At 41.4% G+C, this 10,011-nt stretch overlaps 1 pseudogene; it reads right to left on the bottom strand.

Moving 5' to 3' along the window:
- Positions 1 to 2,931: 2,931 nt before the first annotated feature.
- On the bottom strand, positions 2,932 to 5,004 carry LOC104862179 (annotated as a pseudogene).
- Between the last annotated feature and the right edge of the window lie 5,007 nt (positions 5,005 to 10,011).

Below are 10,011 nucleotides of genomic sequence, written 5' to 3'. Positions count from 1 at the left end.
GAGAGCAGGTTTAGGCATCTGCCTTAATCATATTATGTAAAGAAGTTTCTCAGTTTTATGTCATCATCTCCTATGGGTCAGTTTCTCTGGGTCAGATTCTGCTGTGTGGACACAATAAAAAAGGGAGAGGGCATGTTGCTCTGAGCATAGCAACACACACACACACAGACACACACACACACGTGCGTGCTTGCACATATACAATCTCTTTAGTTGCACTGTTTACTGGTGAAACTCCTTTGATCTTTGGCAGCTGCCGTTTAACTCTAGAGTGAGGGACTGGCAGTGCCTGGCATCAGAATCAATGAAATGTGACTTGGAAGCATCTATCATCTTTAGAATTGAATTATTGAGTATAATCAGCCAAAATATTGCTGAAATTACAAATTGGTGCCTTATCAAAGATATATAACTATAGTAAATTGTCTTTAAAACACTGAAGAGAAACCAAGAATGAATGGGGTAGCTACTTGAAAGATAAAACAAAGTTGGAAACAGACTTCCTAGTGAGGCTTCTAGTGTGGCTAAAAGAAAAATCAGAAAAGGAGGTAACATTCAGGGAAGATATTAAACTAAGGGAGGGTCATTCATTCAGGAAATGTTTGTTGGATATCTAATTAATGCTCAGTACTACTGCAGGCAGTAGACAGGTGATGAAACCCACTGCCCTCCCAGAACTGATAGTTTCACAAGGGCAGATGATGAAATTGTTAGATACTGGAATGTAGGAAGCAAATGAACAAAGCTATGCAAAATTTGAGTAGAACTTGAAAGATAGAAAGGAGTCAGCATGTGGAGCAAGGTGGAGTCACAGGCTTCTGACAGCCCATCATGAGCCCTGAGAGGGGAACAAATTTGAGATGCAGGATGCAGTCATGTGGCTGCTTCAGTGAGAGTCTTAAATGTGAGTAGCTTTATTGCTGTCTTCAACATAGAAATATTTTTACAGAGCATGTTAATAGTCATTAGATGATGATTTTAAAAATTATTATGTCTATTCTCTGTACATCATGGAAAATCTGATGTAAGGGGTGAAAGAGAAACTCTGATGCCATTCACTGAATAAAATTTCTTCCCCACATTTAGATTCTAATGTGACAGAGCAGGAGAGCCATTGACATGGCTTCTGACCACACCTTGCAGCTAACCTTCATGAAACTACCTCTGTTCAGTGGTGTACTTTGCATATTCAGTATGGTGAAAGGAGATGTCATGTATTATACATTTCAAACAACTAGACAAAAAGATGTGGAAAGTTTTTCACTATAAAGAATTGGTAACTGTGGGCTGGAGATTTAGCTCAGTGGTTCTGCTGCCTGCCTTGCAAACAAAGTCCTGAGTTGGATCCCTGGTACCAAAAAAAAAAATTGATAAATGTTTAGGAAATTTATGAACCTGATTTAAATATCTGTAGTATATACATGTATCAAACAGCGCATGACACCCCATTTAAATATGTACAACTTTTATGGGGTTTTTTTGTAATGGTTAAAATAATAAAATGAAAAACATTTCTTCCCCATAGATCTGAAATGCCATCTCTATAGTGTACTGACATCCTTTACACACTTGTAATTGTTGAGGGCTTTCTGCAGTTTTTTTTCTCTAGTAATAAGATATATTAGTTAAGATATAATTAGAAGCTAGTAAGCTCAGAAGTACAATTTGAATGAAAACACACCTCCTATTAGCAGGATTCATTAAATGACTCACTGGCTAAAAACATAAAGTTTTAATTCTTATGGGCTTTTCCTTCCCCTTTGGATTTTGCTGAGAAATTAAAGAGAATTTACAGAAAGGTACATACATTTCTCTGATGTTTGATGAAAATGAGAAAAGCTACAAATTTAGTTTTAGTGACAGAGAGCAAGTATGGAGCATCTACAGTTGAAAAGCAAAATACATTTTTGCTCCCAATTATACAATTACATTAAAACATGGGCACAAAAATTTTATTCCATAGCTAAGTCAATTGCTTGTTCTGCATCTTTTCTTTAATATTCATGGATTCTTGCCAGGCGTGGTGGCTCACGCCTGTTATCCCAGCACTCAGGAGGCTGAGGCAGGAGGATTGCTGTAAGTTCGAGACCAGCCTGAGCTACGTAGTGAGTTCCAGGTGAGTCTCAACTATGTAGTGGGACCCTGGCTCAAAAAACCAAAAAAAAAAAAAAAAAAAAAAAAAAAAAAAAAAATCAGGGATTCTTCAGTTGTTAAAAGTCCAGCATGTAACCAAAGTAAGTTAACTATGTACCCACCAAGTATTTCAGAATTGTAGAACTTCAAGGCCTTCCCCTATTCTTACCCCATAAAAAATAATAGGAAAGAAAATATTTTCCCAAGACTCCACAGAGCCTGCTTAACTCCTGTCAAGACGTGCAAATCATATTCACTAAAAAAGTACACCCCTGCAAACTACTTCTGGGCATTTATCCAGCATTCTCGCAGGGCTTAGAAGTAAAACCAAATATCAAGGGAGGAGGGGAATATGTTGAAACATTCTGGGTTCCCCGCAATTAGTGTATCTCTTCAGTCACAGAACAAGATACAGAGATCTTTTAAGTGGATTTGCCTTTCACTGGGTCATTTGTTGCCCAAAGTGATGACAGCAGGAACTTTAGAACCACACTTGTTAAGTCTGTATTCATTAATCACTTGCATTCACACTTAAAAACTAACAAGGGAAAAACAAAAACGAAAAACTATTCACTACAGGAGATTAAATAACCATGTGTAGTCTCTTGAAATAAATTTGATTCCTTAAGAAGTCTAATTATTTTCAGTTAGCTTTTTAAAAAATAACTATACACACACACACACACACACATATACATTTGTATATATTATCCTGTAGTCCTACTTATGGTTCCTCTGCTGCATTGAAGATCCAGGAGCATAAAAGCCTCATTTTCCTCATGAACAGTGGCTCTAATGCTACAGAAAGCTTATGAATAGGCAGCCTGGTCCTTCATTGATCTGGACTATATCCATGACTTCATTATAAGTGATTATCCTTTTGGGATCTTGCTTCTGCAAATTCCAAATAGATTCCTTTGCTTTAGTGTGATATATAATATCAGCCATTGGGTCAAAAGAACCCCAGCTATCACCCCTTTTTAGGCCTCTCTGGTATCTCTGTTCTTTGGCAGAGCCTAACAAAGTGTTCATAGGACGTGCCAGAGGATTTTGATTTTCTGCCTTAGTTCTTTGAAAGAAACACTAAAGCACCTTGACCATCGGTGTCTGCTTTTTGCAGGTAACCTATATGGGTTCCAAGGATAAGGCTCCACTCTCACTAGTCACCCCAGGTTTTAGAATACTACCCAGAACTTGAGGACTAGTCCATTTCTCCAACTCGTAAGCCTGGGGAAACACAAGATGCTCAGTTCCTGAGGGGATTATTTCAGCATCCTGTGAACCAAAGTGGCAGGATATTCTCCTTGAAATGTCACCTCCATCACTTTATGATCTGATGAATTCCCAATAACAGTCTCAGGTGCAGCACTGGGCTCATTTATAAATGATAAGCCCCACTGATTCTGGAAGATATCCCCCAGGTTTTACTGATCTGTCTGCTTGTGCTGTATTCAACAGCCACCTTGCATATTGGGAGGGTAGATAAAAAGGCTAGATTTAATTTTTTCGACAGATACTGAAGTTAGACTCACACCCTGTAGAACTGAATCAGTTCCAGAAGAGACGGGTGTTAGCATATTAGCTGCAGTAGTTAGCAGAGACTGACCCCCTGGAGGATACATGCTTGCATCAGTCCCTGCTAAAACAGTACCATTAGAAAAGCTGGCAGAAGTAACAGATTTTAGCGCTGACATAGGGACCTGGGATAATCGACTTGAAGACTTGGTCTGAGTTTCCCCAGTGGTTGAAGAGGATGAAGATGAAGATGGTGACACAGAAGAGTTCTGTATAGTTTTGTTGAGGTTTTCCTTAACTTTGTTTGCAAAACTTATTTTAGGAACTATTTTAGCACTGCTATTGTCCACTGGAAAAACGAGGGGGTTTAAGTAGGGTCCACAAGTCCTCTTTGGAGGCAACAGCTGAGGCATGCTTTCCTTGGGGCCGATCATCAAACTTCTCGCTGTTCACACCAGATGTAATATCTGAGCTTTTACGAAGCACGTCACTCATAGCAGGTTTTCTTTGAGTTGTTCCTCCAGGTCCAGTTTCATACTTCCAAATGGGCTTTTAACCATCTACTCGATTTCCCTTTTGTTCACTACAGTCAGGCTTGAAACTTTCAAGTCCCCGTTTTAAGGACTTGTTGCATTATTTTGTCCTGGACTAAATTAAGGTTTTCACAATCCTTAGCACTATTGAGCCTAGTTTTCCTTTTTTTTGAGGAGTAGTATACCCACTACCATCATTATCTGCACCTTGCCCATATAACCATTAGTAAGATAACCTGAATTATTTGTTGCAACACCATTTGGAATTGCTACAGTATCAGTTTTATCTACAGACTGATTTTCTCCAGATTTCTTTTCCTAAGACTTCCCATTCTTTTTTTCCATACTGTTTTTCTGAATGAAATTCTTGGTTTTAATTCCTGTCTTCCCCAAAGGTGCCAGCCTTTGCAGTCTGCTTCAGACTGGTATCTACAACTTCCTGGTTGCCATTAAATACCCTGGAAATAAGGTTGGTAGCTTCATCAGAACCCACATTGTTTAAAGATATTTCTCTTTCTCTAGCATTACCATTTATTTCATCGTAGCCTGTTTTCTTCTTCGGTGTTTCCTAGTGCTGCTGGAGGGTTTGTTTCTGCTCATGTTTCAGCGGCTTTGGCTGGGCCTTGGGGCTGCCCGCGGCTCCATGCTACAGGTATTGGTGAGGCTGCTGGTGACGATGACTTTGGTGGTGGTTGTGGGTATGGTTGTAGAAATAATAATGGTGGTGATGGTGTGACTGCTGCTGCTGCTGCTGATAGTGATGGTGTGGATGGTGGTGGCGGTGACGGTGCTGACGCTGTGGCTGGCTGCGCTTCTCCTCCATTGAGAGCGGCTGGGACTCCCTGGCTAAGGCTGTGGGCTGCTGTACTGTCAGGATGTGAGACTGCTCCAGGCTCGCTCAGTATACCTGAGCGCATCTTGCCAGTCCACTTCTGCAGTTTCCTCGATCTGTCAGTGCGTTCGTGTTCTCAGGATCATACTGTTTTAATCACATGCTCCTCCATGTCTTAACCACACCTTATTGAAAAATGACAATTACATAGGAGTCTATCATGTTTTCTTGCATGAATGTTGCATAAATTTTCAGAAGGATATACATAGGCATTGATTTTTTTTTCATAGAACACTGTTAGCAGCTCATAAAACACAGATTACATCCTATATTTCAGTACGAATACTAAATTTCTATTATCTTGATTCAGAAAGGAAAGAATGCACGGAGTAGATCTTGTAGAAGCTTGGATTGACTTAGCATTTATTGAGTACCCACCACAGCCAGGCCTATGCTGAATGTGTTCAGGTGCAATGTCCCACGGATTCCTTACCTTAACCATTGGGAGTAGGTGTTACTGCATCTGATTAATGGGGAGACTGGCAGGGTTAAGGGGTGTTCTAACAAGTATCTAATATGTCCCAAGCAATGTAGTAAGTCCTGGGGATGGGGAGTTACATCTACACTCACCCATCTTTCATTCAAATGGGTGTTATGGTGGTGGCCTATTCTAAAATGACCCTCCAAAACTCATTGTGTTGGAGGCTTTGTTGGTGGGGTTTTTGGAAGTTGATTGAAGAGTGAAGCCTCTACTGATGGACCAGAATTTGATGTCATTATTGAGAGATGATGGAAACAGGGGTGGGCCCTGCTTGAAGGGAGTGGATCATGGAAATGTGACCCTGGCATACTGTGGTTCCTGTCCCCATCCTCGTAGGCTCTTTCCCCCCTCTCTGCTTTACTTCATGGATGTCATAAGATGAGCAGTTTTCCTCCACCATATCTTTTTGCCATAGTGGAGCCAGCTGACCATAGACTGAAACCATAAGCCAAGGTAAACCTTTCCTCCGTTTAAGTTGTTTTCAGATATTTTGATGTAACCAACAGAAATTAATACAATAAAACTGCTATTGATGTACTAACAGATATTAATAATAAAACTAGCTAATATTTATGTGGCCCTTTCTGTGGGTCAGGAATAAAGCTTAGCACTGAACACTCATGATCTCATTTTGCCTCCACAATCACTGTATAGTTCTCTGTTACAGGCACTCTTTACAGATTCTTTGTAAAAGGAGGAAAGAATGTACCTTGGAGTCAAACAAAACTGGTTCTCTTTTGTGGTGAAGACATGGAGATGTGGAGAGTTAATTTATTTGCTAGCAAAGTCACACTGCTAACAAAGTGCCAAAGCTAGGATTTGGGCCCAAAAGGACCCAGGCTCAAAGTATAGTGCCTGAACAGTGGGCCCAGAGCATGCCATTTCCTCTGTGCTCATTTCCATTAATTAATGTTCTGCACATCCTTTGAGGCCTCTGTGACATGCTAGCCCCTACAAGAAGACTTTAACTGACTCCTCAGTTGGATAGAATTTTTGCTTACTTTCCTTTCTGTGACCTGCCTTCTTTCCCCTCTAAAGCATTTGTGCACCAGGCAACCAGATCTCAACCTCCCTGAGGGCTGGGTCACCTCTCTGGCAGCATGTGGCACAGTGCCTTGCAGACAGGAAAGATATTTACTGAGTGTATTAAGTTGACTTGGGGGCCAAGCCCAAGATCTTACATGAAGAAAAGAGTTGGGCAAAGGTTGGAGCCACCATTCTGGACAGACGAGCCTTCCCAAGGATACTGTTAATAAGCATACAGTGAAAAAAATCTGAGGATTGCAGCTAGACAGAGCTGGCTTGAAAGTTGATTGCATCTCTTGGTAACTACTCACTGGAGCTCATTTTCTTCATTTGAACATTGTGAGGTTTATGTTGCATCAGCAGTGGGGAACCTAGAGCACATGTGCCATGGCCAGCTATTTTATCATTGAAAGCCCTAAAGGGTTTGCCATCGCTGTATTAGATGAATGCCTAATAAATGTATAAAAAGTCCCTACCAAAGTACTGGGGCCATACACCTTCACCCATCTCTGTCAGTTACTCAATGAATATTCATGAACCTCTTACGAAGCTTGAAACAGAATGCTAAACATCGCGTTCATCAATTTTTGTGGAATAGTGTTTCAGGGTTCAGGCCAGAAGTACCTCAAAAGCACCAAACAGAGACATCATCGCAAACTTGTAAAGCTGAATAAAATAGCTGTGTTTTTATGAGGCTCGTACTGTACTTGTGCTGTGGATAGCACATTCCAAAACTATGCTGATCTTTGACCTTGGCCGCTGAAGCCTTAGTCTTCAGTTTACAAAAGGATGTTACCTTCATGAGCAGTGTGTGACTTGATCAGAGTTCTACATCAGAGTGGTGTTTTGCTAATTCATCCAGGCTCTTTGATTTCCCAGCAGTCATTATGGAACCAAGCGCTTGGCCAGTTCTCTGAGGACAGTTAGCTGGATCATCAGACAGGGAATATGAAGAGCAAGCAGAGGCCTCTTCCCACAGTACTTTTAGGAGAATCTCAAGGATTCTTTGTCAGAAGTCATTTCTGCAATTAAAAGGCTCTCTCCATTTTCATATTTTATGTACCTAATTCCAGTATTCTATGTGTGAGCCTTACCAGGTTCAAGCCTAGCAATAAGTCTTCAAAATCAGGGTCAAAGTGAGTTTAATGCAGGAAGTTACTGCTTTCCTAAGGATTAAAATAAGCAGCAAGAGTGGATTATTGCATAATCAATAACATTGGCCCCTGATTAAAAACACAAATGCAATTTATCTCAAAATTATCCTCTAGTTTGCTGTCCTCTAAAATTAGATTACACAATACTGTAAATGAGTTGGACCTCTTGAAAGCAAGCAGACATCTCTGCATCAACTCCTCTGGAGGAATTCTTCCAATTTTAATTTCCTATGGATGAAAGATTAGGAAAAAACTTGCTAAGCCCCGCATTTGAGTCATAGTATCTATAACCATTAAAGGTTAAAGAGATAATTTGGTGTAAGAGAAAACTTGAACTTCTGGAACTGGACATTGGGTTTAGGTACTGGCTTTTCTACTTAACCTGCTGTGCAAATGTTGATCAAGTTGCTTAACTTGATTCTTTTTCTTTAAAAATTAAATTAAAACTTGAAAAATGGGGTAATGATAGCTACTTTATTGGTTGTTTTTGGGTGTTTAGACACTGTAAGTAACATATATAACCAGGCTTAGCACATACTAGGCCCTCGATATATGGTAACTAATGCCACAAGTCCTTAGTATAACACAGATCAGAGGACTGTTCAAATTGGTTCCCAAATCAGGGAGCTGTATCTTCATCTTAGAGAGACATGCTTACCCAGTGGTTCCTAGTTCTCATTATTCTTTAGAATCTTTGGAGAAGCTCTGAAAAAAGCCATGGTCCTAGCATTCCCTCTACATATTCTAACTGACCTCAGGTGAGGTTGGGTATTCGATATTCACATCCTGTTAAGCACAGATGCCAGGTGCAGCCAGAGCTGAGAAGTGCTGCACTGGGTCCTCTCCAGTGGGTAGGGGCTGATCCACATTGGTGGGCCTAGCAGAGATGTTACATGGCTAGCGGGTCGGGTACAGAGGTCTGGGTCCAGCCCTCATGCATCCAAGTCCAGAAACCATCTTGTTAGAGATCTGGAGGTGACTGATCTTAAAGAGACTGGCACCTGCTCAGAGTGAATGCAATCTCATTAATTTTAATGAAGAATGTAGTTATCACACAGACCAAATATTTACCTTGGTCTCAATGCCTTATGCTCCCTGTAAAGAAAACACTAAAGAAAGCCAATGATCAGAGTGACTCAGATCAGAGGAAATGATTGCGTGGTCTGCATGTTGCCTGGTATCTGCATTGCCAGCTCATAAGATGTGTGCTCATCAGGCAAGCTGGATGCCCATATGCCCTTACAGGTGTCCTTTCTCACCCATGTTTGGTGATCGGTGTGGGAATGTCCAAGCTCTGCTGCTGTAGAATGACCCTTTCCATGTGCTTTGGGGTCTCACTGTCCACTGTCCTTGCTGATCAGCACATTATGTCAGATCAATAGCTTCATTCAAGTCAAAGCTATCTCCCAGGCCTGGAAAATCTCCAGAGTGATTGACCCTCTGTCCTGTGATGTGTGGATTCTCGGTTTTGTGGTTCTGCTGCCTACAGGCCACCATTACCAAGTCATTAAGAAATGGCTTCAAAGTGTGAACACAACAGTAGAACTAGCTCATGTCTGCATCCAACAGAAGGTTTGCCCAAGTGCCAAGGAAGGCTGGGCATGGTGGTGCACACCTGTTATCCCAGCACTCGGGAGGCTGAGGCAGGAGGATTGCTGTGAGTTCAAGACCAGTCTGGGCTACATAGTGAGTTCCAGGTTAGTCTCAACTACATAGTGAGACCCTGTCTCAAAAAACCAAACCAAACAAAGAAACAAACAAAAAAACAAAACAAAACCCCCAAAAACCCAAAAACAAAGTGCCAAGGAAGAGGAGGGTTTTGATCCTTAGCCAGAGTCTGATGACAGATAAGTATCACAAATGTGCATGCAAGCATCCGGAAGGAAAAGATCTTGGCTTTGACTTTCAGCTTTCTCAGACCAGAGGAGGATTTGTCACCTTGAAGACTATAGATAAAATGCCTGCAGCATTGTAAACATTTGACTTTGCTTATAGAATCTGTTGGTTGCTCCTACAGTTGCCCATCTAGACTGAGGTGTGGCAGGGGAGAACCAGGGCTTGCAGAGGGGTTGCCAGATTTGATGCTCCCAAGCACCAGAGAAGGAGTATGATAATGGCAATACCCAGAGGCCCACGTGTGTACAGGGTTAGGACCCCAGCAGTGGAAACAATACGAAGGTCTCACTGAGAGCCAGGAAAGGGGTATTGTTGAGATGAGCTCCGTAGATGGGCCCAGAGTTCTCCATCAGGGCTTGTTGTGGTTTGGATGTGCTTCCC

The sequence above is a fragment of the Fukomys damarensis genome, unplaced genomic scaffold, assembly GCF_012274545.1.
Source record: "Fukomys damarensis isolate Sample0158 unplaced genomic scaffold, DMR_v1.0_HiC HiC_scaffold_38, whole genome shotgun sequence".
Taxonomy (NCBI): Eukaryota; Metazoa; Chordata; class Mammalia; order Rodentia; family Bathyergidae; genus Fukomys; species Fukomys damarensis.
This window is presented reverse-complemented; position numbering and strand designations above follow the sequence as displayed.